Source organism: Cebus imitator, unplaced genomic scaffold, assembly GCF_001604975.1.
Source record: "Cebus imitator isolate Cc_AM_T3 unplaced genomic scaffold, Cebus_imitator-1.0 Scaffold55, whole genome shotgun sequence".
In the NCBI taxonomy this organism is placed as follows: Eukaryota; Metazoa; Chordata; class Mammalia; order Primates; family Cebidae; genus Cebus; species Cebus imitator.
This window is the reverse complement of record NW_016107370.1, coordinates 4,504,512-4,519,338: the sequence shown is the minus strand read 5'-3', so window position 1 is coordinate 4,519,338 and position 14,827 is coordinate 4,504,512. Positions and strand designations below refer to the sequence as shown.

General features: G+C 38.1%; 1 protein-coding gene across 2 annotated transcripts in view; it reads right to left on the bottom strand.

Moving 5' to 3' along the window:
• Window positions 1-14,827, bottom strand: part of CDH20 (cadherin 20) — a 231,648-nt gene that overhangs the window by 74,576 nt on the left and 142,245 nt on the right. The window contains exon 1 of one of the 2 annotated variants that reach the window (XM_037738625.1): window positions 9,300-9,494. The exons of the other annotated variant lie outside the window; for it this stretch is intronic. The gene's annotated coding sequence lies outside the window, so the exon portion shown is untranslated. Of the gene's footprint in view, window positions 1-9,299; window positions 9,495-14,827 lie in introns of those variants that run through there. 2 annotated transcript variants of the gene reach the window in all.

Here is a 14,827-nt window from a genome sequence, read left to right as displayed (position 1 = left end):
AAGGATTACAAATCGTTCTACTATAAGGACACGTGTACACGAATGTTCATTGCAGCACTGTTTACAATAGCAAGGACCTGGAACCAACCCAAATGCCCATCGGCAATCCCCTCTCATACTAGAGTAGTGTGTGTGTTATCTTCCATTCTTCTAATGTGTATGAAATGAACACCTAGAAGACAACTGGGCAATCTGTTCAAGAAAAAGAAAAATTTCTCTATTAACGCCCTAACAAAACAAAACAAAAATCTCACTGAGGTTTATTATGTATCTTGTTGAAGGAAAATAAAATCTTGTCTTCTAATACATGCTTTCAGGAGAAAAAAGAAAATCTTTTTTGGCGCACGGTGTATCATCTGGAATCAGGACATTATGGTTTAAGACCAATTTCAGCTCTGCCACTTGATGTGTGACATCAGGTGTATTGCTTAATCCTCTTGAGCTTCAAATATGAGAATAATAATCTTCTTTAAAGGAGTATTACAGATTATCGTGACCTAATACTATAGATTAAGTTGAAAAAAATATATATTTTAACTTCCTATGTGTTTCCCTTTTCATCTGTCTTCTCAAAGCATTTTTGTGCATTTTCTTTTCTGACACTTCATTATTCTGTATTGTAATTATTTACTTGTCTATCTTTTCTCCATGTTGTGAGCTCTTTGAAGATGTGGGTAATATCTTTTATCCATGTATCTGTGGGCAGTACTTGGCACATAATAGGTGTTCAGTAAATATCAACTGTCAATGTACTTTTAAACTGTAAAAAATATTTAACAGTTTAATGTTATTCTGCCTTCAAGCTTTTACTCTGATTTAATTAATATATTCCTGTACTGATTTTAATGTCTGTTCACGCCTGCAACACATTAGTGAACACATTGTGAGGCTGAGATAAGCAAAGACAATACAAAGTCAAAAGTCAAGAAAACAGTGAGTTTCCACAAATGCTATTTTTGTTCTTGAACAGAAAACACAATAATCCCTTACATGTCAGAAGTCTTCTAGAACTGTGGCATCACTTGTAATAAAAGGTTAAAGCATCATTTGCAGAAATACTTAGAAATCTTATGAGGAAATTGAGATTTCAAAAATCACAGTGACCACTGTGAAAGGAAAATAAATCTTGGAATCCAAGATCACTAAGCTAAAGGGAAAAGTCAAACTGGGAACTGCTTAGGGCAAACATACCTCCCATTCTATTTGAAGTCATCCCTCTGATCACTGAGATAAATACATATATGATTGCCCCCTTTGGAAAGGCTAATCAGAAACTCAAAAGAATGCAACCATTTGTCTCTCACCTACCTATGACCCTGAAGTCTCCTCCCTGCTTCGAGTTGTCCCGCCTTTCTGGACGGAACCAATGTATGTCTTATGTTGATTGATGTGTCATGTCTCCATAAAATGTATAAAATCAAGCTGTGCCCTGACCATCTTAGGCATATGTGGTCAGGACCTCCTGAGGCTGTGCCACAAGCACACATCTTCAACCTTGGCAAAATAAACTTTCTAAATTAACTGAGACCTGTCTCAGTATTCGAGGTCCATACCTAAAAATATGTAATATTGTTAAGTTAAAGGGATATGACTATCAAAGTTGTCTCTGTTGGTTTAGATTTTTACTTTTTTAGTTTGGGGGAGGGGAGGTGATATGAGAAGACCTTTTTTTCTTTAATTCTTTTCAAGGTTAACCTCCACTTATTCTTTGGTAATTCCCTTTTTCTTGAACCTATGATCTCTTCATTAGTTCAATCCTCACTGTAAGACTATATTCACATCCCTGTTTAGAATGTTTTTATTCTACCCTTGTATTTCAATGACAGTTTTTCCAAGGTGTACTTTCATCATGGAAGTCTACGATGAAAATTGCTCCACTGTCTTCTAGCACCTAATATTACTAATGAGAAATTCAGCATATTTTAACAATATGGTAAACTACAAAGATATGGGACCCAGGAGAAAGTGGATCAAACATAGGAGACTGGCAAGGAGAAGGTCCAGGATAGCAGTTGTATAGCAGGCTGTGAGTACAGCAGCCAGGTGAGGGGAGGGAGAGCTCCAGGAAAGAAATGAAGTATTGGAGTGACTGAGAAGCTTCCAGGATTTGGATAAATTATTGATAGGCACAGGACAGATTTTTTGAGCATTTGGGGAAAAAAATAGTGATACATACATAGAGAAGACAAGAAAAGAAAACCCTAGGCAATTATTGACCAAGAAAAACACAAAGTTCTTTAAGAAAGGCATTAAATCTTGAGGTATAACTTTGTTCAATAGAAAACAACACTTATGCACAATGAATAAACATTGGCTATTCTCTTAATGTCTACTGAAATATAACTATGTTGAAGGGTGAAGGAGGGGAGAGTGGATAGGACTATGTGTAAAAAGAACAAAGATCTCTCTATATACACATTTACACATACACACACACATATAAATATAAGCAGAAGACTTAGAAATGTATTGGCAAATACTTGAAGAAATAACTTTGGGGCTTGCCTTCTGAGATTGGGTTTTGAGGTTGGAGCAGGGGATGGTTTTTCCTATTATTATAAGTCTTTCAGAGCCATCCTGTTTTTTTGGGGGGGAGGGCATGCAAATATTCTACTTTCAATAAAATAAAAACTGACTCAAAAATTGAAAAAAATATATTCAAATAAGCAAAATAAATACTAAGGAATTGAATAGAAAAGAAAGGTTTGAAACAGATATAGTGAATATATTTTATATGCTTCAGAACTATTTTTTTCCACCTTTTAAGTGTTTTTGAGAGCAGATTGGATATATCGATGTGTACACTTATATGTTAGTGTGTTCGTCCCTCCAAAACTTGTGACTATTGTATTTATGGTGTCTTTCAATTGCGGTTTCACAGGATCAAGGAAGTGGAAATACTTTAGTACAGAGATTTTCAGAATTGTGCTTTTCGAGACATTAGAAATTCTAAAGCTTTCTCAAGATCTCTTATGAAACTGCTAGGCTCAGATGTCTTCTTATTTCCCCCTTTGTTTATTACCACTTTCCCTTTTATTGAGCTCTTTATTACCACTTTTCCTTTTATTAACACAGATTAAGTGTTAATATTTGTGTTACATATTTGTAATCTGTGTTACATATTTAGCAAGAAAGACTTCTTCATTAAGTTGGTTAACTGGGGGTAAAGAAAAGGCTATATCTCTGTCCTTCATCATCCACCATTTACTCCTCATGCATTGAATAGTTAAATGGGAAAAATTACAACGTGAGCATTAGTATAATACATGGAAAAATAAACAAAACTGAGAAAACATGCAGCTGAATACTGTTTTTGTAACACTGGGTTGGGGAACCTTTCCCAAAGAAACTTCCCTATCTTTCTACCTTTATCAAAGGTAGAAAAGAAAATTGTTGAGATATTGAATTAAATAATGATTAGAAATTGTTATATTTTGTGTATTAAAAATAGGCAACATGCATGAGAAACAAGGGCTTATTGTCCTTAACGTTTTTAGAAATCTTTATGCTCAATGTTAAAAAGATGATTATTCTAAAAGATAGTGATCAAATGACAATAATAAAAATTCATAAAAGCAGAAAGAAAAAGATCAATAAATATATGAAAAACATTTCACTTTTTTTTTTTTTTTTTTTTTTTAGAGACAGTCTCTGTCACCCAGGCTGGAGTGCAATGATCTCAGCTCACTATAACCTCCGCCTTTTGGGTTTAAGTGATTCTCTTGCCTCAGCCTCCCAAGTAGTTGGGACTACATGTATGTGCCACCGCGTCTGGCTAATTTTTTTTTATTTTTAGTAGAGACAGGGTTTTGCCATGTTGGCCAGTCTGGTCTTGAACTTCTGACCTCAAGTGATCCACCCACCTCGGGCTCCCAAAGTGCTGGGATTACAGGAGTCAGCCACCGTGCCTGGCCTCAAAAAACATTTTACTTTCACAATTAGCTTAAGAATACAAGTAATAAAATATCATTTCAACCTATTAAATTGGCAAACATTAAAAAAGAACTAAGCTAACCAATGTTGCTGAGCACATATTGTTCATATACATGCGGATGGGAGTGTGGGCTGACAAAAGCTTTCTAGAAGGCAATTTTGCATGATGTGCCATGTCTTTAAAATGACTGATGGATCTTAAGGAGCTAATTATATATTTAATTTTTATTTATTAGCATTATTATAGCAAAAAATTAGTGTAATCCATATTTGCAACAATAGATGATTCTAAACATTATGACATACTCATGCAAAGGAATACCATGCAACTGTCTTTGAAGGAAGATTGAGCATTGGTTTTAAAGCTGTTCTCAAGAACACTGTTTATTATCAATTTCTAACATATTGTTGCCACACACCTTTTGACTGCAAAAACAGAATTTAGCCACTTTGCAGTTTTATAAGTACAAAATCTATTCTATAGAAATACCTCAGAAAAAATGAGTACAGTGAGTGAAGTTATGTTAGAATGAGCTGACCCTAGACTGACACTGTGACAGTATCTATTATCTGCAGATCCCAATTACCTTTACAGAAGTAATTGTAGAATGTGTTTATCAGCCTGAGATGCAACATTCTCTTCTCCTTGGTACCACTATATCTTGGATCTCCCCCAACAGACCCTTCCTAGCCAGCCATATGTATATGATAAGAGTTGTTACTTGACCTAGAGACTGCAGTAGCAACCTGCCTCTAATTATATCATAGTAACAAAATCATAGGGCAAGGATTGGCTCAGTGTCCTCATTTTTCTAGGCTGTTTTTTAGATACCTTGATGGTTCTTCAGTAGTGTTCTCTGGTTTAGTAACTGGGACCACCTTTCAAGCAAGCGTGCAGGGTATTCACAATGAGAACTCTCAGCACATTTCAGAGTGCTTGTGTCCTCTGCAAAGTCCAGTCCAATTCACTTCTAATAAGATCATTGAATATATACGTACATTTTAATTTTTCTTGGGAAGTTCTACTATGTTAACAAAGGACTTATTAAAAAAGAGAGATTCCCAAATGGCCCAAGACAAATTTATCTGCAACTAGGTGTACTTTAATGCAACGTGAAGCCATCCCGTGAATCCCAAAAGTGACTGGCACCATCAGGAATGAGAACTGTTTGAGTCAGAATCGTCTCAGCCATTTCAGTGTATCAGAAACCAGTCTAGTTTTGGTATCAAGGTAATCAACTAGACCGAGGCCTGAATTAAGGGGCACAGTTGTATTCTCATGCAATGAGGAAAGGGAGATTTCACCCAGTGGTCCTTAATCATTTGACCATGTACTGGATAATTCTGGTAACTAAGTCCTATTTTCTGGCTAGCTCTTGTTATAAAATAAATCACCTCAAAATGTAGTTAGTACAGCAATCATTTTACTAATTTTCACAGTTTTCTATGGGTTAGGAATTTAGATTTGCCTTGGCTATGTGGTTCTGGTGTGGGTTTTTCAGGCGTTTACAGTCAGATGGTGGCTAGAATTTGGACAGCCGGGGTCTGGTGCCACTGGGGGCTGCCAGGCATCTTTGTCTCTCCATATGGTCTCATTTAGCACCTACACATGTGATTTCCATATGCACTAATTTGGGCTTTGTCACAGCGTGATGACTTTTGGGATGGAAGTTGCAATCAAGGGTGTGGTGTGAATGCTGCTGTTCTCAAAGCAGAAACCATGTCTTCTGCCGTATTCTCTTGGTTGTGAGTCACTGCAAGTCCACACGCATCCAGGGTGAAGGGAATTGGACTCCAACTCTTAACGGGGTGTGGCGAGACTCCAGAAGAGCCTGTGGGTGGGAGATGGTGTGGCTGTCTTTAGAAAAATCTAGTCAGCCACACCTGGAATTCTAGTCAGGCATCCAGGACCACTGAGTTCAATGTTGAAGAACCTTAGCAATCTCAGAATACAAAGAGCCAATCTCTACCAAGGTTGAAAAGGCAAGTTGTTGCATTTAGAAGGGGGTGGGGGAAAACAGTTGCTTTTCTATTTAAAAAACATATTAGAACAAGTTTAGTCAGACTGGTGTAATTTTCATTCATAATATGACAGAGATAGGTGTCTCTAAAGAAGAGAATTCTATGCAGGCTATATGTACAAAACTTTTGATTATGTCTTTTCAGGCATAACAAAAGAAAAAATATTCTGATGGTTTAATACTGAGTGACTGGAGAATTAGCAATGGATCACTTTCAACTTTAGTGCAATAACACATATTATACAGGAGTAGGTTCTATATCAGTAATTTAATATTCACACTTTTAAGGATGTCTAAAGTCATGATCACTAAACACTGAAATTTTTCCGAATATGCAACAAGTAAAAATGATGGTAAAATCTGTAGCTTGGCTTTAGACACATGGCTCACTGGCAAAGTATTAGGAGATAAACGGTGATGATGAATAAAATAGAACCTAATAACTTCTGGAAGTGATAAACCCATTGAGCAATATAAGATTAGTGAGTTATAGTGGATATCATTTATTTCCAGTTTGACTCCTGATTTTATTTAGGGCTCCCCTTGCTCTGCTTATGCTAGCCCAAGGATTGGCACTTCTAGGCATCGAAGTCAAAATCCAGAAGTCAGTGTAAGATTTCTTCCATCCCCACCTTCACACCCTTATATCTAGTTACTTAGACCTGTCAAATTCTACCAGTTCTACCTTGTAAGTCTTTCTCAAATCTGTCATTCCTCTCTATTCCTGCTGCCATTGCCATAGTGCTGGTGTTGTAAATCCCATACCTTCAGCAGCCCTCTGGCTGGTATTCCTTTTCTCATTTATCCTATTATCTGCCAGAGTGATCTTATCGGACCACTCACCTGCTAAAAGTTCTCTAATGGATCCTCATTCCTTAACTGATAAAATCTATACTCCTTGACAGGACATTAAGGACCTACACGATCTGGCTCCGTATCTACCATCTGTCTCATCTTTCCCTGCTCCTCTCAACATTTTTGGGTCCCTCCAATAAATTGACTCTGTACTTTAACACCTTCATGTTTTGGACTAAGATGCCTTCCCCAGGCCCTTCTTTGCTAAGCAATCTCTCTTCCAGGGAACAGCTATTAATCCCCGGATCTTCTGTGTCTTCTGTGCCCCATGCCACCCTGGCCATGATGCCAGCACAGCCCACATGGTTTGCTTTTTATGCTAGCCTGCAAATTCTCTGAGGACAGTGGCTGTCACCTCCGTATTCTTAGCATTAGCATGGTGTCGGCGCCAACAGGAATTTAATAAAACTTGGAATTGAATTATTTAAATAAAAAGTGAACAACAATTCCGCAATATAACATTCTCATCTTGAAGAGAATCTTGGCACTTGTACAGCAATATTAAAAGAGTAGAATCCTGAGGAACCAGCAGGTGGGACTGGGATCCTCTCCAGAAGTTGTCAGTTTCTGAGAGCTACACAACGAAAAGAGGTTTGGGGAGTAAGGACCGCTGGAAACTTGGAGCAGGTTCAAAGAAATCCACGGAGCCCTAAAGATGAAATCTAAGTGTCTGAAAAAAAGGAAATCTTTAAGGCAAGGGGAGAAGAGGTCAAAGTGCAGCTTAATAATGATATCCACATTTTAAAAATTCATCTTCACAGAAGATGAGCATCTCTTGAGGAACCAGGAACAGGGAACGCAGCCTTAATCAGTAGCAGAAGAGATTTAAACAACGACAGGTTTCTTGAAGTTTATAAACTGGGACAGGTTGCTTAGGGAGATTAAGAAATCTCCTGCCCTTTGGGTAGAAAGTGATGATAGGGACAAGGGACTACAGGGGAGCAAGTTTGCCACTGACTTTGCCAGGAAGACCTGCCAAAGGTGGGAGATGGAAGCAAAGGATTTTAAGGTCTTTTACAAACCCTAGAAATCAGTGATGTTTTAAAATGCTGATTTTACATAGTAGTAAGCATTTAGAACATTTCACTCCTTTTTGCCTAGGAGAAATGCTGAATTTATAAGCATACAGTGAAAAGAACGAGCTAGCCCTTTCTGAGTGTAATCAATTGATGACGATGCTTGATTCTAGCTATTTCTGCACTTACTGGCTATAAAGTATCAGTAAAAAAAAATATTTTTATGACCTGTTGATTGATCTCAGGTAGCACTTGCAGCAAGGCAAAATTGTTAGCTCTGCTGTCTGGAAAAAATGTTGTTATTTGGGAATTACAAGTCAGCTTCCACTGCTTTTATGCTGACATTTTTTTTGCCTTTCTGATATTTAAATACCATATAATGAAGCCACAAAGATGCTCAGATTTCCAGTTAAAATTCCTGTATATTTCTTTTTTATGTTGGTAAAGGAATTTAGGCTTTCTTGGAATGGAAAATGCTCTTACATATCTTTTGCAAAATTTATTATTTCTTTCTCCTATTATCCCTTTTATCTTTCCCATACAGTAAATAATTATTAAAAGAAACCGATAAAAACTTTACCAGTTTTTGTTCTTATACTATAAGGCTAAGAATAGTTTAACAGGAACCAAGCCACATGCTTTAATCCATATTATGGAAAAAAGATTTTGCAAACATTTTTCTTCACAGTATTAAAAGTAAATGAAGGCTAAAGGAGGCAGCTGACAAGAAAGCCTTATTAATGGGAAATACATTCTGATAAATCAAACTGATTCCAATCTTAATAGTCAATTTAAATAATAGAATTGGCTAATAGCACCAAATTAGGATTAAAGAAAGAGATAAAATCTATTTCCACAAGTCGTTTCAAAACAAGACATTCACTGGCTTATGCCATATTACATCAATCTGATTATACTGTTCGTAATAAAGTATGCCCTATGATAGAATCCTGCTGGGAGATGTGTTTAATCAGATGCCTTTGATATTATTTGAGTGATAGCTACGTTAGACTCAAAAGAATCAAAGAGAAAAATCTCTTGCTCCTGCAATCAGTCTTAATCCACTGTGGAAACTAGTGCTGTGTACACACCCCATCCAAATCTACTCACAAACATAAGCACAACCTAACTAGTTGGGATTTCACATTTGTCTTTTTCAGAAGCCATGAAAGAAGTTTGCTTTGCTTAATAACCATGTTCCACACCGACTGCTCATTTCTAAGTTTATAACAAATCAAGTCCAGATAAAGATTTTCTGTTGGCAGGAATTAAAACGGGCACTAGTGACTACAATTAACAGCCACCCAATAATAATTTAAAATGACTATCTCAGATCGCTTTGTTTGGCTCCCACAGGAACTAAATTGACACATTCATTTCCCAAGACAGTCTTTCTATTTCATTGACCAATCTTGAACATTTTGTGAAGATATGGCAAAGAAATGACAGAAAAGATGAAAGTTTTATAACTTACTTTTCTCCTTTCCTGGAGTGTGCCATTTTTGCATTTTCCCGAGCTTGCCACTGAGTGGTGGAGTCCCCTTCCTGCTGCCAGCTCCCACTGTATGTCAGGACAATTTAAAGTGGCCCTCCTTTTGCCAGTTCCAGATTAGTCTTTAAATAACAATCAGCGCTAAAAGAGGCCATCAGACGTGAGGACATCACTTCAGTAACTTTGAGGGGAGAAGCTTTTCCTTCCCCTGCTGCCTGAGCACATCTCTGGGGTGGGGGGAGTAAGACCCAGCCCCCAGCTTGCTGATGCAGCCTAAAGTGACTTGAGAAGGGAGTGGAAACAAAAGGCATCGCTTAAGTTAGGTGATTAGCAGCAAATGATGTATGGGGGTGGGAGGGACCCTGGTATACAAGGAAGGGGAGCTGGCAGTTGACGCTGTCTGGAAGGGGAAGGACAAAGAATGCTGGCCCTGAACATTTGAGGCCCTGGGAGATTTCTTAACGGAATCAAACAGCAAAGGAGTCTGTTCAGCCTTGTACAGTAAGAGCTAAAGTTCTTTGGACATGTTGGCCTCACAGCCAGCTGAAAATACCTAGTGGCAAATACCTATCAGCTACTGATGCATTTCAGAAACAAAAGATAATGGGAAGGCTAACAAATCGCACGTCTTTTTCACTTACTATTGCTTAGTGTTTCCAATAAGTAAATGCAGTATCTAAGCTGAGCTGCTCTTTCAAATTATAGTTAGTTAAATAATACTCCCTAAGAAATCTGTCATTAGCGGCAGCCAGGAATGGGTTGTTGAGTTTGCCTGAGGCTATAAATGCTCCGACAAACAGGCTCTTAATTGCTGTAAGAGGTAATTTCATTGGGGATTGTAGTTCACTTTTTCCAACAATTTTATAGTCTGTTTTAGATCTTGAACTTTTCCTTTTCGCTTCTACATGTGGAGTTCCACAAGGCCACAGGGATCATTCTCTAATGATTCATCTATTGAATAAGCCATTCTTCATAATGGAAAAAATGCATGTTGCTATCTAATCTGTAATTCTCCCCCATTTCCATTATTACTAAAGAGAAGCAACTAATTACAGATTTTAAAATTAACTTAATTTCCTCCTGTTCATTGTATTACTTACCCTTTGAAATAAATGACTTTTGCTGGGAGAAATAATTTCTGGTATGTCATAGACCTAACTCTGACATTACCTCTTGTCAACTGTTTTCCTGGTAGACAGGAGAGTTGAGTAGGTGGAACAATTATCTTTGGGTGGATTTGAAAGGAAGACAGATGAGGGCATTTGGCTTCAGAGAGCAACATGTGCTATGGCCTAGAATTTAAAGTGACCTTATCTACAAACATTTTCCTTCTGTTCATGAGCAGAGAATAAGGACCAGTATTAAGAAAAAGTCACCTGTTTTTTCAGTATTATAAAAGTCTCCATATGCCATTTCAAAAAGAAGTGCTATTTCAGCCTTTTCTTAAATGACCTCTTTTTCATCATAATGTAATATATTTCTTTCACCTTTTGACTGGTACTTTGATTTTTTAATCAAGTTACATACTTGTTTCAGAAAAATTACACTTTAGAATGTATCTTGGTGGTATTTCATTCGAACAGTTTCATTTGGCTGAATTAATGTGCAGCTGTGCCTTAGTGGAGGGAGAGAGAAGGAGGGACCCAAAGAGAAAACAGAAGAAGCCTCATATAATCCAACCTCCAAACATAACTTTCCTCAATGTCACGTTTCAGTATCATTATAGAAACCTCTATTTGTGATAAAAGCATAATTTAGGTGAATAGTGCTAAAACATGTATACTCATATTATTTCAGTGATTTACTGTTCTGTGGTCAAAATTCTTTCCTTTATTCTTATTCACCAAGTTCACATCTTGTTTTTATCCCTTCTCTATCTAGTGTCATTCGATAATCTTTTTTTTTTCTTTTTTTCCTTTTCAGGTTCTTATCTCACTCTTTGTCCTGTTAAGACATGAATGAGCAGGCATCTCAGCCAATATGTCTATACATGGCTGAATACACTTGGAGAAAAGCAGGGTCTCCTTTTGTCTGGACTCTGGATGGCTGCATGTCATTCTGCACCAGTGACCAGGGCCTCCCTCACAGTCGGAACTTTGCAGTAATTGCCAGAACAAATTGAGCTCAGGCTTATCAGTTCCTTTCCTTTTTCAGTTGGAAAATGGAGGGAATAGGGGAACAAGGCCATTTTTGACCATTAACAATACAGTGTAGAAATAGATTGGATACAGTCAGTGCCCAGTCGTGTTGCAGACCACAGTCATGGGATAGATTGTGTACAGGGATGATAAGATGCAACCCCGTCATCACACAGCTAACTGAGCCCCGATTTCCCCCCCGCCTCGCTCCCACCCCTATGTTCTCTGGTGTGTATGATACGCATATATAGCCGTTGAAAGAGTGAAAACAAAAGACCACTGGCAGAGGTGAAAACAAAAGATGTGATGGGTCGGTGCTTGTGTCCTTTTGGCATCTGGTGATGACCAGCAGAGGCAGTTTTCAAACGGTTTTCACCAGATTGCAATGAGAAAAATGGTAAGAAATCTGAACATAGGGTGAAGAAACTCATTTAAAAATCATGTTACACTTTTTTTCCTGCACAAGTCTTTATCAGAATCTTTATGAATCTTTGATATATTTCATGTACCTACATTCCTCTCCCCATGTTTGGTGTAGTAAGTGTGTGTATGTATGTGTATGTGTAGCTAACATGTTTTTATTTTATTTCATATGTATATAGGTAGCTGGAAATGACAATGTATATACATAAATGTAAATGCAAACAGATGCAATGGCATAAGTGATTGTCTCTTTGCATACATACATATGTTTATACTCCAAAGGTTGATTCTAAATCTACAAAATGCCACAGGCTTCCTACTAAAATCTTTCCTTAATGAGCAATTACGTTGTGTTTGCTTGAGGGTCACATATACAACGGAGGTGGTATGCTGGGTTACCACTAAAGGGTGGTTCAGAAGGGAGAGGAGACAAGGCCTTACCCTAATTGGGCAGCCAGCCTGTTTTTCAAAACTGCTAAAGAAGCCAGAACACCTGTGCATGTGACAGCCCAGTCTATTTTTAAAATAATGTTATTTATTAACATATTAATTGTGTGTGTGTGTGTGTGTGTGTGTGTAAGAGAGAGAGAGAGAGAGAGAGAGAGATCGAGAGAGAATTCTCAACTAACTGGGGTTAAGCTTTGCTCAGCTGCTTCCAAAGTGACTGGAAGTAGACAACAGGAGGAGCCACAGCCAACTGAGTGGCTTTCCATCTACCTCTGCTTTGCTTGGAAATAACTCGCCAGAGCAATGGTTTTAGCTTTGTTCATTTGTTGTTACTCTGATCTGAAACAGAGGCTGACATGAAACAAACATGGCATTTCCTTTTGAAAATTGAATTCTGAAATTGGCTTCTTCTTTCCAGAGTCACAGTGCTACTGCAGTTCCTTCCCAGTGTGACTGTCATAAACAATTTGCATATAAAGCTCCAAATCTGGAGGCCATGACCACATTTGTGTTGTAGGATTTTTGAGGGGAGGGGTTTGGTTGTTAGCGGTTATGAAGGGATTTGTTGAGATTTGTGGGATGAATAGAACCAGTTTCCCCTAGACAGGAGAGATCAGGAAATAGGGAAACAAATTCCTAATAAAGAACACCTATCCCAGTCTTTTACTGGCAATTTTTAAGGAAACACAGGAAAATGTAAAGTCATGCAAATGTGGCTTTTTGAAGAACTTCATTAGCATCACCCACAAGCCATAGTTTACAATAAAGGGCATTGGGGCCCCTACAGGTCATGGCCCATAGCCGGCTTCCTGCAATCAAAGTGATGCTTACAGTAAGGCAAGTCCCCTGGACACAATGTATGAGGTACGGATGACAGTACATTAAGCCAGTTGCACTGTAGTGATTTGAAACTGGAAGACTTTTAATGGAGCAAGCGGTGGGGGTAGTGGGGTAGGAAGGGGATGCTAGAGGAACATAGTGCATTAAAAGTCTCCCAGCATTAAATACGCTTAGGAGAGATAAGAAAAAGAATATTCTTAGAGAAGATTTACCTTTATTCTTTAGTACTATGTCCTTCCCCTCCCCAAACACACACAAACTGGCACACATACCTATACACCCCTAAAACAGAAGTGAAAAAGGATTTTCCTCACTCAGAACATCCTTAGCATATCTTGATGTCTTGAATCTTTTGGGGCTGTAAGGAAAAATAATCGTTTTAGGGAGAAATAAGGATTTGAGAATCTTGGCTATCAGCATTGTCATTTCTGTTCTCCACACACGCAGTGAAAAGGCAAACCATGCAATTCTGACTTAGTTTCATTTTGAAACTGATGATTGAATCACTGCTGTTCTTGCAGATACAGTTGAGGCCTATTAACTTGATGAGAGTAACCACAAAGGGATCCGTGATATGTACAGAATCAAATTCTCCAGGGGAGGCAACCTGATGGGAAGTGTGGCTACATTGCCTGGGTTCTAACTTCTGCTCCACTGTGTACAGGCTGTGTAAACTTGGGCAAGTACTTACCCTCTTTGTAAATCCCCTTCTATACCTATAAAATGGAGCTAAGAGTAGTGAGTTCCTATGTCTACTACATAACTCAGTAAATGCGAGGCAATGGGGCAAAGCCTTGGCACACAGCAAATCCTCAATAGTTATTAGTGCTAGTAAGAGAACATAAGACTTAGGGTCGGGCAGAATCAGCTTTAGATTCTACTTCTGTGATTTTTGACAAATGATTTAATGTTTCTGAGGCTCTGAGTTTTTCCAGTGCATAGAGTTGCAGGGTTACTGTAAGCATGACATCCTCTCATGTGTGCCACAGGAAGGCCAAGTGCATAGAACATAAGAGATGCTCAATAAAAGTTTGTCTTTCCAAAAGTAGAGAAGAAAATGTCCCTATGGTATAAACTATCATGTTAATCTTTCCTCATGATTGTTTGAATCTTTTCCTTCATTATTGTTGGAGGGAATGAGTTTTTCTAACCTGGGATTTCATGTTAGTTATTGGCCAGGAGTGGTGGCTCCCAAAGCGACTGAAGTTGCAAACCCTGTATTTGATGGGTAGTGATAAATGGAAGCTTGTTGGTAATGAGACATAAAATTCTACCTGACTTGTCAAAAAGACACTTTATACCTGACATTTTTTGGGTAAAAAACCCAAACACCATAAATATGTTTCTTCATTGTGACGATGTGGAAATTGTCAGATTCTCAAGCAGAGAAGGCAAATTGTGTCTCACAAGTCTTTCCAAATAGAGAATAGAAAACTTATTTTTCAATACTGTAATTTTCACATGATTCTAACAAAATCTGACGAGATATCTTGGCAATAGTATCCCCAATGGCAGCTGATCATCATGTGTATGTACTCTTACTAGAGTCAGCACCAGACACCTTTTGGAGTGTCTGTCTAGCCTATTTCTGTCTTAGAACTGACTACCACCCCTAAAGGACTGGCCCCTTCAGCCTCGTTTGTAACAAAAGACGTGCCCTTC